General features: G+C 42.4%; 1 long non-coding RNA gene across 6 annotated transcripts in view; it reads right to left on the bottom strand.

The window, feature by feature from the left end:
• Positions 1 to 13,447, bottom strand: part of LOC132667786 (uncharacterized) — a 149,460-nt gene that overhangs the window by 79,319 nt on the left and 56,694 nt on the right. For 3 of the 6 annotated variants that reach the window (XR_014137738.1, XR_014137736.1, XR_014137737.1), the window contains exon 3: positions 2,551 to 2,650. The exons of the other annotated variants lie outside the window; for them this stretch is intronic. This is a non-coding gene — a long non-coding RNA (uncharacterized LOC132667786). The remainder of the gene's footprint in view (positions 1 to 2,550; positions 2,651 to 13,447) is intronic. 6 annotated transcript variants of the gene reach the window in all.

Here is a 13,447-nt window from a genome sequence, read left to right on the forward strand (position 1 = left end):
TAAACTCAAAATGGATAAAGGACCTGAATGTGAGACAGGAAACCATCAAAACCTTAGAGGAGAAAGCAGGAAAAGACCTCTCTGACCTCAGCCGTAGCAATCTCTTATTTGGCACATCCCCAAAGGCAAGGGAATTAAAAGCAAAAGTGAATTACTGGGACCTTATGAAGATCAAAAGCTTCTGCACAGCAAAGGAAACAACCAACAAAACTAAAAGGCAACCAACGGAATGGGAAAAGATATTTGCAAATGACACATCGGACAAAGGGCTAGTATCCAAAATCTATAAAGAGCTCATCAAACTCCACACCCGAAAAACAAATAACCCAGTGAAGAAATGGGCAGAAAACATGAATAGACACTTCTCTAAAGAAGACATCCGGATGGCCAACAGGCACATGAAAAGATGTTCAACGTCGCTCCTTATCAGGGAAATACAAATCAAAACCACACTCAGATACCACCTCACGCCAGTCAGAGTGGCCAAAATGAAGAAATCAGGAGACTATAGATGCTGGAGAGGATGTGGAGAAACAGGAACCCTCTTGCACTGTTGGTGGGAATGCAAATTGGTGCAGCCGCTCTGGAAAGCAGTGTGGAGGTTCCTCAGAAAATTAAAAATAGACCTACCCTATGACCCAGCAATAGCACTGCTAGGAATTTATCCAAGGGATACAGGAGTACTGATGCATAGGGGCACCTGTACCCCAATGTTTATAGCGGCACTCTCAACAATAGCCAAATTATGGAAAGAGCCTAAATGTCCATCAACTGATGAATGGATAAAGAAATTGTGGTTTATATACACAATGGAATACTACGTGGCAATGAGAAAAAATGAAATATGGCCTTTTGTAGCAACATGGATGGAACTGGAGAGTGTGATGCTAAGTGAAATAAGCCATACAGAGAAAGACAGATACCATATGGTTTCACTCTTATGTGGATCCTGAGAAACATAACAGAAACCCATGGGGGAGGGGAAGGAAAAAAAAAAAAAAAAAAAAAAAGAGGTTAGAGTGGGAGAGAGCCAAAGCATTAGAGACTGTTAAAAACTGAGAACAAACTGAGGGTTGATGGGGGGTGGGAGGGAGGGCAGGGTGGGAGGGAGGGCAGGGTGGGTGATGGGTATTGAGGAGGGCACCTTTTGGGATGAGCACTGGGTGTTGTATGGAAACCAATTTGACAGTAAATTTCATATATTAAAAAATTAAAAAAAAAAAATAAATAAATAAATAAATAAATAAAAATAAAAAATAAATAAATAAAAAATAAAATTAGTCTAGGTTAAGATTGCTTTCAATATTCTTTTCCGTTTTAAAAAATACATGAAAATTTCAGTCTCTTCCGTTTCACTTGAAATGATTCCTGACAATTAACCGGCGCCACTGCTATCGGCTTGCTCTATGACAAATTGTGATCCTTATTTCACTTTTTATAAATCAACTATTATATCACAGCCATATACAATAACGCACAAAGCCAAGTATGGCATGCACCTCTTCCTCTTGGACCTCCTTTCTTGACGGAGGCACAAACACATCACTCAGTTTGGTCGTCTCAATGATAAGCCCCATGTAGGCAGGGACCTACTTTTTTTTTTTTTTAACGAGTATCACCGTACTTAATGCGTTACCTAGCACATAATCACAGGTAGCCAGTAATGACTAGCTAAATGTGTGAGTTACATGCGCCCAGGCACTTAGCTTCTATTTGGATGCCCTTTTCCCCATGGTGAAAACTTCAAGTCTTTTATTATTTAGGTTAAGTCCTTTCCTTATTCCCTCATAACGTGTGGTTTGTTCTCATCATTACATAATGAGCAAACAGATGACAAGGATGTTCCCATTCTTAAATTTTTGTTTACCTCACAGTACTGAGTACAGTGCTTTGAACATAAAAGGGATGGCATAAAATAATAACAACAGCTGGCTTTTTAAACAACCTGTTTTAAGTGATGGGCCTGAGCTCTGAGAGCTCTACATAATGAATTCATTTAACATTTGCCAAAACCCTGTGAGATTGTTTATGCCAAGATCCCATTTTACAGAAGAGGCAACTGAAGCCCAGAGACACAGATAATGACTGGCCAAGATTCAAATCCACATGTTCTGGTTCTCAAATGCATCCCCCCCAACCAGGAAATAATACAGCGTCACCTCTACAACGGCAGCCAGACAGTCATGGACCAGCCAGGGTGCGTGGGGTAAGCAATCCACATGCCTGTGGTCCAGGATGAGAACCCACATAGAGATAAAGCAGGAACGAGTACACAAGGCCCGTGACTTACGTGTCTCAGATAATAAGCAAGCAAATTAATAGGTGCCTTTTGTGGCAATGAAGGCGTTGTGTGATTTTGGGGGTCCCCGGGAGGATTTCAAAGGTTACGCGATATTTCCATTAAGCATTTCCTGACCTCTCATCCTCATGATACACAGTACACATCCACGCACGGCAGGAGTTTTCATACATTCGTTGTTACGCAGTGCATTTTAGACTTTTCGATATTCAGTTATTCTAATTTGATATGAATTGTTCCTAATAACTCACCAAATAAGTAAATAGGAAGCCCCGCTGGATAGAGTCTTTTCGTACAGACTTTGGAATTAATCGTGCATTTTGTTCTTCTTGTTCGAATACGCTCTGCTATCTTTAAATAAAGGGAAATTGAATAGGTCACAAATTTGTATTGAGCCCGAACTGTAACCTAAGTGGCTTCAACTTAAACACTCTTGTGTCTATCACATCCTCAAATAGCACTAAAAGACAAGCGTGCCTCTTTTAATCCTTTCATTTCAAGTATTACAGAGATGATGGAATTTACTTACGCTTCACAGAGATCCTAGAATAGTCTTTGTAAGCAGCGTGCACTATCTCAATTACAAAGACACTCTTGGCAAGCACGCGTTGAACAATCACATTTTCTTTTCTTTTTGATTGATCCCCAATATCAGTGTCGTGTAGTGATTTATAATGAGATAATAATATCTGCTTCATAGGTGTGCCTTGAGGATTTGAGAAGACAATATGTGGGAAGCATTTTATAGGACTTTAAATCACATGTGCCACAAGACCGACATGAGGGGTAGAGCCAGGCAACCAATGAGTGAGCCCTGCTCACCCCAGCCTCCTCACTCAGCTGTTGTTATTCTGAGACCTGGGGACGCACGAGTTTCTGCACGTATCCTCCTCCAGTGACAAGAGTCTACTTTTCTTACAATCTCACACCGTGTGATCTTTTGGGGGAGACAATTTTTCAATGTCTCTGAAAAGTAAAGTGTAGATCCCTTCTGATAATACAAATCTGCTTCAAGTCATTTATGCTCTAGATTGATATCCACACCTGTATCCACTATTTTTAATACTGGCCAAATGTCCAGCCGTAGGGATGGGTTAAAATAAAGTATGGTGCTTCCTAAGAGTAGATTACTATGCAGCCATGAAAATAATCGTACAGATGATTTGCAACCTCACCAAGATAAACCGGTAAGTGGAATGAATAAGATGCTAACTACTACAGGTAGGACACCCTGTGGGTATTGTTAAAATAAGGAGAGGCATACGTATAAACCTTGTCGATGCACAGACTATTTCAGAAAAGATTCGTAGGAACGTGGGAAGAGTGGTTGCCCATGGGAAACAGAATTAGAGATTGGGATCTGGTGGGAAGGGAATCTATTTTCGCTGTATACCCTTTTGCACTGCTTGAATTATTTTTTATCGCTTTGGAGTATTACATTTTCAATTTAAAAAACTAGATAATTTTTTTCCACATGATCATGATCAACATTCGCCAACTCCACGGTATGACTGGTGGGCAATACTCGCCTTCTGGCGTCTGTTCTCACCGAGTATAATGTGGAGCCATGGGAGCCTTGGTTTTTGTAGGACAAAACACACACATTTCAACTGGTTGGTGCAAAATCCCCTGATAAGGTTGCTTGCTGACTTGAGCAACCATACTTTGGGGGTAAAAATCTATCCATAGGGAACTTAAAAGCAAATAAGGTGGGAAGATTTCTCCGAAACAGCCTGGTGAAGAATATATAGTTTGGGCAGGTGGGAGATTTTATTACCGCTCGGAATACACCTGACCAACGTCGCCTAGCGGGTGGGCCAGACCAAATAACAAGACTTGTGTCGCCAGAACGTTAAATTTGTAACAATATGCATTTGGTGTTTTGCTCCGTCTCATAGACGTCGGTGTAAAAACACTCAAGGAAAACGTCCGCGTCTTGTAACATAAGCGTGTTGCATAGCTTACGTCGCGAATTATACAAGAATGAATTATTAAATGAAAAATGTAATTAGACGTTTAAAATGTTACTGATAGCTCACACTCACAAAACAAACTGTGAATTACACTTCCTAGCGTATGATTCAGGCCCCAGTTCTATAGATTTAATGTCTTTGAGGAATACCAGATGTCCCCAAGATTTGGAATTTGATGGAACCGTAAGATGCGGAGGGAAACGTTGCAGCCAGACAATTCCCCATTGGCTCCACATCTGAAGAGGACCAAAAGCCTGTGCTATTCCAGCTAAGGTTAGCAATAATTTATGCTGAATACATTATCTGCAGTTTAGCTTTTCTCAGCCAGGGGCACGAGGAGTTATGCAATGCAAAAGACTGTGTAGGCTAGCATGTACCAGCATGCTGGAACCAAACCCGACTGGGAGCATCGCATCGGATCCCGAGCCCAGTTTGCTATCGGCTTGGTGCGGGGCCACGTCCCTGGCTCAGCTGTGAGCAGAGGCAACGTCCCAGTCTCCACCCACACGCCTTGCTTAACCTACCACTCACTGGACCGACCTGCACCTGGAAAGGGTGGAAAGCACGCCCGGGAAATAAAATGGAATCATAACGCACCATTTGGAAGGAAAAATAAATACACATCGATGGGGGCGGGGGGGGGGGGGGGGTGCGTCCTCCGAAAGATGCTACCGATGTGGGTGATAAGACACAACCGGTTCCCTCCTCTAGAATGGATTCCAAATCTCGGGGTGCCTGTCGATGCTGAGCCAAAACTTCTCCACAGAGGTGGCAGGCAGCGCGCGAACAGTTCCAGAAAGATCTGCCCCGAGGATCTCCTTGCAGGAGCTACAGTTACACGGGGACTGGGAGAAAGTTGGGTCTGGCTCACTGTCATTACCATTTGGGAGACGGCCCAGCCCATACACTCCCTTCCGTGGCTGACTCAAAACAAAGCAAGGCCCTTATTAGGAACATAGGCTTAAACTGTCTAAAAGGCAAATGCATTAGTATGTTCAGTCACCTTGTGAGCTAATGACTAGACACTTTAGAGCACAGGGGATCATTATTCCAGCACATCATCAGTGAACTTTCCAGAAAAGCTAATTAAAGGATCCATTAAAATGCTTACCAGAAAGTGAGGGTTTATCACAGAATCTTATTCACATTTGAAGAATTTGCAAGATTTTTGCCTTGCTGGCTGCTACCGCCTTTCATTTCCTTCCCTGCGATCTCTACAGATGGACACAATTAATTAGGGAGACTCTTACTTCCCTTTTATCATAATTTAGGTGTCTCCTCATTTCCCCTCTCTCTGATACTGTTTGCTACCAACCGACATGGTAACCCAAAATATTGGAGGCTGGCAAATAGCATGCATTTTCTCCTCTGTCTAGAGCAGCAGCTGTCTATACCTGCCCAGAAAATTCCATTGGGGCTAACACCTGTTTCTTCTCCCACATAGAAGTTGCTCTGACATCCTTTTCAGGTCTTTCAATATCCTCTACTTGGCGTCCCCCACAAGGTGGGGACTACATTAATCCAGTAGAATGTGGAAGAAAATTTTACATTCTATATATCTTGTTCCCTCATCCTATGGTAACTTTATTTTTGTATTTTCGTATTTTTTTTCAATATTTATTTTTGAGAGACAGAGAGAGAGCCAGAGCACGAGTGGGGGAGGGGCAGAGAGAGAAGGAGACACAGAATCCGAAGCGGGCTCCAGGCTCGGAGCAGTCAGCACAGAGCCCGACGAGGGGCTCAAACCCACGGACCGCAAGATCATGACCTGAGCCGAAGTCGGCCGCTTAACCGACTGAGCCACCCAGGTGCCCTATTTTTGTATATGTTTTACAACAAATAAAACACATTAGGACAGTGATACTTAGACATCATTTGTAAGTAAAATAAATAACCAGAAGTGAGAAGTGTGGGGTCAAATGGTTTTACAGACGAGGAGAGCAGTCAGAAGCCACCCCCAGGCTAGCCCAGAACACCACAGCAGCCACGTGGAACCACCCATCACGTGCTGTCACCAGGCAGCATGAGGTCCTACTGTGTGCACCCCACCCCTCATCAAACTTCCCTGTAACGGACTCCACATCTGAAAAAAATTCAAGGCCACTGGATCCCGTAAAGATACAGAGTCATCCGTGGTATAACATTGTTCACCCCATGTTCAGAAATCTTAGGAGATGAGCAAGTGAAATCACTGAATAGGCCCAGAGTGATTCTTCCCCCAAAACGGGTAAACTCCAGAAAACAAACAGAAAATGCCAAACTGACCCAGGAGTTTGATTCACGGAACGCACACGTCCACAGTTTAGCCTTTCCCTTTCCCCAAAGTAAGGTACGAGTTAGCATTATCTTTTCTTTTTAACTAATTCTTTTGAACTTTTTTTCTTATAAAATAATATATAGCTACCACAAAAAATAAAGATAAAAATATAAAAAGTTACCTGTAATAGTGTTTTACTACAGAGTCAAGAATCTTAAAAAAAAAAAAAAAAAAAAGAGCCTGCTGCAGATGTCATCAAGACTATTACCATGCTCGCCTACCTGCTTCGGCTAACCAGCAGCTTGGGAAGAAGAGGCCTGGGCTCTGTGGGGATGCAGGGCCCCTGAGGGTGGGAGCGCACTCATCCATTGACCCCAGCAGGCATTCAGTAGGTGCCGATTAAATGAAGCACTTTACTGCTCCCCAGGACAAAGCCGATATCTCTTTGTAAAAATATAACAGTGAAGAAATTGGAAACGGTGAAATTGGACAAATCAAATTAAACTGTCTAGGATTCCCTCGTCTCATTTATTTCTTTAACACGCACACTCAGTGGCCCCAGCTCTAGGCCAGGCCCCATGGCAGGCATAAGGAACACAAAAACGAACCCAGCGATGGTCCTCTGGGACAAGACGGCTCAAATACAGGGTCTGATAGTCAACATAAGCCATGCTTGGCAGGCCAGCAGGGCTCAGTGGGGGCAGAGCTCAGGGGCAGGCACCCAACAACCAGGGAAGCCTTCTTGGAGGAGGTGATTGCGGGGTTGGTTGAATCGACATATTAGTGATTTCTTCTCAGAAGGAGAGTGACAAAGGGAAATCATTAAGAGACGTCAACATACCTACAATGTGTTAATTCCTTAACAAGAAAGCCAGATGTTAATGGTTGTTAATTCAGGATGGTGGGACATGGGTATTTGATTTTTTTTTTCTTTGTACTGTTGTTAAATTTGATTTCTTGGTGGTGGGTGAGGGGAATGGGAGGTAAGTGGAACTTAGCCTACTAATGGGGAAAGGCAGTTTCCCTAGGCAAAAGGACACAGGAGGGTCTTCAAAATGGTCACAATTATGTCTGCCCTCCTGCCTCGTGAGGGTGTTAGACAAACCAGGTGGAAAAAGGAAATATGAAAATACTTTGCAAAACATACAGCTGTGTTCTGAGGTGTCTTTTTTTAACTCTTTAATATAAGATTATATTTTTGCCTTATTTTTATTTATATTATTATATACTTAATATAAGTTAAAGATTTCATGCAGGCCAATTTACTTTCCACCATCAGTATCGGAGATGTAGGAGATATTAATGGCCATAGAATGTCCTAATTAGGCAGAACTGAAAGGGACAGGCACTGTCTCATGGTGGTAAACTTTGGGGAACCAATAAGGCACCAGACATCAAATTCTACATCAATGAATAACCCCTGATGAGCATATTTCTATGTCAGTCATCTCACAAAAGACCCTGGTGACTTACAACAACGACAAAATCTCTCTGAATACTAAAAGTATTTCCGCTTCCTTTCATCTTTACATTCATTACTCTATCAGCTATTAATGGAAAATTGATTTCGTTATTTTTGCTGCTCAGTCTATCTTATCCGCGGAGAAGTCAAAGGGAATCCCTACGGACACAGATGGAGGGAACCATTCTTTACACATTTTTGTATGTGATTTGGAAGGCCTAATAAAACGGACAAATCACAAGAAAAAGAAATTTGTGTCCTGCAGAGTAAAACTCAGTACCTGGAAATTTCACTGCAGGAAGTTGAAATTGACAGAAACTAGACCAGTTTCATAATATCACTTCACAAACTCACAGGGAAAAACTGTTCTGAAAGTCTAGCTTTTTTCCTCACAAATATCATAAAATGACAGAACTGAAGGGGCATTCACAGGTCATCTTCCCCAGCCCCCTGCCTCGGGCAAAGGAGCATTCCGCCCGACGAGATAAATGACCCGGTGTGTGGTTTTGTTTTGCTTTGTGTTTTTTAAACATCCGAAGATATTTCGGTTTCTCTTAGTTACTTGATCAGTATCCAATCAGCCTTTCAGTCGTGGCAATTTGACTGGACTCTTTATAGTTTAGACACATTTTCTTTTGTTCAGTTCTCTAAAAAGAATGAATTGGTGATTTTAAGTGTAAGAATATTGTTTGATATACTTGAAAAGAGTTACTGCCTTCTATTTCCGGTGGTATAGTAAACTATATACTCTAACCACACTATTTGCCATAAACAACTAAAAATGCCTAATGAAGTCTAAAAGCTATCTTTTAGCCTGCATCATTGAGCCGACAGAAAACAAATAAATGAAAAGAATACTCAGATGGCAAAATCCAGGTAAAAGCCAGTCTAAGAATGAACAGCAGAGCCCCAAAGCTGACTCTCATCTGAAGTCATTCACCAAACCAGATGAACTTGAACTTGGTCTTCAAGGCCTCAAAGGGGCACAAGGCACAGCAGACAACGCCTAAAGATGGAATGTAAAATAGGAGATACACACTCCATTCCACCACAAGCTACAATCCCAAAAGGCCGTAGTCTCAATAAGGATAAACCAAAAATACATCGTCCACTCTCCAGGAGATCACAAGGAGGATCACGTCTCAAATCTTGAAGAAAAAAAAAAAAAAAAATGAAAAAAATCTCCCCTCTGAATCGGCCTTCACAATGAAGACCCCTCGGATAAGCATGTATTTCAAAATTATACTATCTGGCATTCTGGAAAACCAAGACTTTCATTTTAAAGGCACCCCAGGCTACCCATCCTGCCCAAGCATCCAGCTAAAGCAAATATGAATCATCTCTGAATACATAAAGGTCTTTTCTTTACGGTCATACTGTTTCTCCAAAAAAACAATCTATCGATACTCTGCCCTGTTCGATGTACGTGGCGGGGGGGGGGGGGGGGGGGCGGCGGGAGGAGACGAGATCAGGATAAAATTCTTAACATCCAGTATCTTGGCAGCAGAGTAGGGAAAGGGCAACTAGAGGTCAGTTACAGAGACATTCACTTCATCCCTTGAATTTCATTCTCCGCTCTATCTCTACCCTTTGCTGTGCCTCCTTGTGGCTAAATCCGAATTCTTTCTTGATTTCATTTGTCCACGATGTAAACCACCTGTGGGGGTAGCCAGCTGATGCATGGGGTTCAACCAGGTCATGTACAGACTTTGTGCCAATCTCCTATTTTCAGCCTGATGCCTCCCCACTGCCTGCCATCCACATCACCTGGATCCTCAACGTGCCCCCGCTCTCTAGGTTCTGCGGAGTGGATCAGCTAATTTCTCACACTCTCCCCCATGGAGGAGGCCCATGGGATTGTTATTTCCTCTGCTCTGCTCAGTCAGCGGCCACTCCAAGCTTCTGGAAACGTTCTTTTATTTACTGGGGTCTCCACTCACCTTCTGCTTGTGTGTTTATTCATTTTTCTTCCTTTGCGGCCATTTTAATTGGATTCGGGGAGGGAAAAGAGCTACATATTCTGCCATGTTTACCCAGAAAAGGTCAAGTTGAACCTTGAATGGCCTGGGTGATAATGTGGGCCAAATATAGTGTCCGGACCATCTCTCGGGCTACCCTCAGCCTTGAATTTCCTATTTAAATATCTGGTTCCTCCCTGGAAAGGCAGACCCTGTGAATCACCTTTGTTAAATTGCCAGGACCTACAACAGTAGATATTATTAAAAGAATTAAATTCAGATGGTTGAACTCTTGATCATCTACAACAACACCACATTGAACATTTCTTTATTAAGCACCTTGTATGTGCCAAGACCTGGCTTAAACACTTTACAGATATTATTTTATTCACTTTAATTCTCATGACAGTGTTACGACGGAGTTATCATTAGTCATGTTCACAGATGATAAAACTGTGGCTCAGTTGAGCTAAGTGGTTTGGTGACAGGCACACAACTGGCTGAAAGGTGACCCAGTATACACATCTGAGTCTCCCTCAAGCCAAGGACCTTGCTTGCTCCTCTCAGCCACACCACACCCCGCCAAAGCCTAACATCATGAGAATGGAAGCAACGGCAAGACCACATCACACATAGACATGGCATGAAAGAACTTAAATCCAGAAAGCATGTACCAGGGCGCCTGGGTGGCTCAATGGGTTGAGCATCTGACTTTAACTCAGGTCATGTGCTCACGGTTTGTGGGTTCTTGCCCCGCGTCAGGCTCTGTGCTGACAGCCCAGAGCCTGGAGCCTGCTTCGGATTCTGTGTCTCTCTCTCTCTCGCTCGCTCTCTCTGCCTCTCCCCTGCTCACACCGTGTCTCCCTCAAAACTAAATAAACATTAAGAAATTTAAAAAGAAAGAAAGAAAGAAAGCATGTACCAAACAAAGATAGTATGGAAAGGTGATCTGAACCAAGGTTAAATGTTGAGCGCTTATTTGGATTTGGCGATTCAGAGGTGAGCACTGCTTTTTAAACTTCACAATTAGTATGTTACGCACGGCAGTTCTAAAAGTACATTGTGTTGTACAAAACACATCGTCTTGTTTGAATCGCTAAACGAACCGGTCAGAAATCAACTAGCAGTGAATAAGGTGCTTTTAAAGTCTTGAATAAAGATATTTAGCTCAATATTTTTATTATGCAGGCATAATATATTTCAGAAGAATATCTCAGTAACTAATATGACTAAAAATAGAGGAGTCAAATGCATACTGATTAACACAGTGAATTAACTATCCCCAACTGTAAGTATGATTCAACATCATATTCCCCAGGAAAATATTTGGACTTGGAATTATCCATTGAACAACATATTTTCATTCAAAAACATATTGAAATATAAGCAGTTCTTACAACGCTTGCTTTTAGAATCATCGAATTTTGGCTTTGTTGAAATTACTTCTCCCATGGCTTCAATTTCTTCTGCATACACAATTTGATACCCAAATTGTGAAACAAAAACAGAATTTTTCTCATGGCAAAGGATGCCATGCAATTAGATTCAACATATTTTGAAACCTGACTATAGACGAAGGTCTGTGCTAAGCATTCTAGCATATTTAAAGCTGAACAAGGCATGTTTCCAAACATCAAGGGAGGAAACAAATACGTTCAGCATAATATAAGGCGGACGTGGGCAGCAGGGCCCTGGAGATAGAGACACGTGCTATGGACGTCCAGAGAAGAGAGAGGTACCGGGACCCGGCAGATGAGGGGCTAGGTGAGCTGGCCTTGGAAGCTTGAGGGATCTCAGCAGACAGAAGTGGCAGCAAATGGCGTTCCAGTGGAGGGGCCGTGGTGAGGAGACTCCTTAATGGGAAGGAGGAAGCGAGTAACACCGGCGTATCGGACTCAGGAAGTAGCTGGGAGCAGGTATTAGCGTCCTCGGGCCCCCATAACAAATTACCACCAACTTGGTGGCTTAAAACAACAGAAATGTATTTTCTCGTGGCTCAAGAAGCTAAAAGTCCAAAAGCAAGGCGCCAGAGGGTCAGTCCGCTCTGGAGGCTCTGCAGGAGAATTCTTTCCTGCCTCTCTCCTGGGTCTGCTGGCGGCTGAGCCCCAGCGTTCCTTGGCATCCAGTCCAGCCCCTGCCTCCATCTCAAATGGTTCTCATCTCTCCCCTCCTCTTCCCTTCCCTCTCCTCTCTTCTCTTCCCTCTCTTCTCATCTCAGGACTTATCATTGGATTTAGGACCTTCTCTAACCCAGAATTATCTCATCTCAAGATCCTTACCTCTGCAAAGATTCTTATACCAATAAGTTACATTCTCAAGTTCATGGTGGCCATACTTTGGGGGGAGGGGGACACAGTTCAAGCCTCTACAGGGCATCTCTCCCATAAATGTATAATATTTAAAACAAATTGTCCTTGTACTTCTATTTGATTATGAATTGTATCAAAAAACATCTGAGCAATAAATTCTTAACGACAATTTGATTACCATTTTTCTGAATTTAATTTTTAACTAGTCAGCAGGGTTTTCACATTATGTCCAGGTCCGGGTGACTGATTGCCGAGGGAGACTTTCCCAAAACCCCCTCCCACCACATGTGTAGAAGAACCAGTCACATGATATTACTGGATCCACGGCTGTCCCAGAAATCGGCCATGAGTAATGCAACCCTGTGCAACCCTTCGCCTCCTATACCGACAGGAGAACTGATCTCCATATTTGAAAAATGCCCCACAAAATACTAAGCAAGCCACATGAATCAAAAGCATTGTAAAAATTAGGGAAGAAAATCTAGGCTATACTAATCCAAAATTTGCTGTATGCACAGGAAGCACTTAGAAGCTGAACCCTAAGAATGGATTTTGTAGGGCATTTCATAATTGCCTTAATTATGGAAAACACTTTTTATTGGATTAGAGGTGCAATTTGATGCTCTTTGGGTGCTGGCTAAAGAACTCAGTAATTGTATAAAATGATGGACAGGCTTTCAGGCTCCTGAACTTGTTTTTTTGACTCTGTGATTTAAGTGTGAAATTGATCTGAAGTCGGTGCGGGTCGTCTATCAAGTAGGCTTGAATGTAAGCAATGCAGCTCCATTTGCACTAACTCGGTACAAAATATCCTTTCGGTTTGTAAAACTCAAATGCATCTCTTCGAATAGAGAGTCCAATTTATGTCATGCTATAATCATAGCAGTTCTAAACTAATTTAACACCCTGAAGAAGTTAATTAACATCATTAAAAAGTGCATCCAGTCAAGTATAACATGTGACCCAAATAAATAATTGAGTGAACTTTCCTCCTCCAGGGGTGACATGTTCCAAGGCTGTCCTCTTTCATCAGACCTGGTCAACAATTGTTTGAAACGTCTGACACCGACCACATTAGATGATTTTCACGAAGGTGTAAACCTACGTGGCAGCCTAATAAACAACTTAAGTTTCATGGCTGACATTGATTCATATATCTTCTAAAGAGGTGGTGCATGAAATGATCAGA

This window comes from Panthera onca, chromosome B2, assembly GCF_046562875.1.
Source record: "Panthera onca isolate mPanOnc1 chromosome B2, mPanOnc1 haplotype 2, whole genome shotgun sequence".
Lineage (NCBI taxonomy): Eukaryota > Metazoa > Chordata > Mammalia > Carnivora > Felidae > Panthera > Panthera onca.